The 953-nt window shown below is 41.0% G+C and overlaps 1 non-coding gene across 1 annotated transcript; it reads right to left on the bottom strand.

Annotated features, from left to right (window-relative positions):
• Positions 1 to 261: 261 nt before the first annotated feature.
• Positions 262 to 368, bottom strand: LOC127108964 (small nucleolar RNA R71). Its single transcript, XR_007796457.1, has one exon. It is a non-coding gene; the product is annotated as a small nucleolar RNA R71 (small nucleolar RNA).
• Between the last annotated feature and the right edge of the window lie 585 nt (positions 369 to 953).

The following is a 953-nucleotide window of genomic DNA, read 5'->3' as shown; positions in this document are numbered from 1 at the left end:
ACCATCCCTATTGCAACTAGTGCAACAGAGACAATTCGCGGGTCTCACTACCGAGAACCCTAACCAACATTTAAAAATATTTCTTCAATTAGCAGATACTTTTAAAACCAATGAAGCTTCTCCTGAGGCAATACGTTTAAGATTATTTCCTTTTTCCCTAAGAGATAAAGCCCTATCATGGTTAGATTCCCTTCCACCCTATCATGGGATAACCTTAGAAGAGTTTTTCTTGCTAGATATTTTCCCCCGAGTAAGACCGCCATTTTTCGAAACCATATAACTAGATTTACCCAAAATCAAGGAGAATCGCTGTTCGAAGCTTGGGAGAGATATAAAGAGTTGTTACGAGCATGCCCACATCATGGTTTAGAAAATTGGTTAATCATTCAAACCTTCTATAATGGACTTCATTACAACACAAAGATGACCATCGACGCTGCCGCAGGCGGTGCTCTGATGAACAAACCTTATCCTGAAGCTAGTGCCCTCATCGAAGATATGGCTCAAAACCATCAATCATTGGGAGTCGAACGAGCGAAAGTTGAGAAGAAGGAAGCCCAAGGAGGAGTGCATGAACTAAGCTCTATAGACATGATGCAAGCTAAAATGGACGCATTAGCCCTCAAAGTCGAGCATATGTGCATAAACCCGAATACTGTAGCCGCAGTTTCATCGGATTATGAGATATGTGGAACCAAAGGACACCAATCTGCAGAATGCAGTCTATTAAACGAAACCCACTCTGAGCAAGTGAACTACACCCAAGGGAACTCATACTCGAATACCTATAACCCTGGATGGAGGAATCACCCAAACTTCTCCTATAAAAATAATAACTCTATTCAAAATAATGCACCTCCGAGACCTAGTTATCAAGCCCCTAGATCAAATCAACCTATGCAATCTGTACCATCAAAACCGAGCCTTGAGAAAATTATGGAAAATTTTATCAC

This window comes from Lathyrus oleraceus, chromosome 7, assembly GCF_024323335.1.
Source record: "Lathyrus oleraceus cultivar Zhongwan6 chromosome 7, CAAS_Psat_ZW6_1.0, whole genome shotgun sequence".
NCBI lineage: Eukaryota > Viridiplantae > Streptophyta > Magnoliopsida > Fabales > Fabaceae > Lathyrus > Lathyrus oleraceus.
Note: the sequence above shows the minus strand (reverse complement) of the source record. Positions and strands in the feature narration are given on the sequence as shown.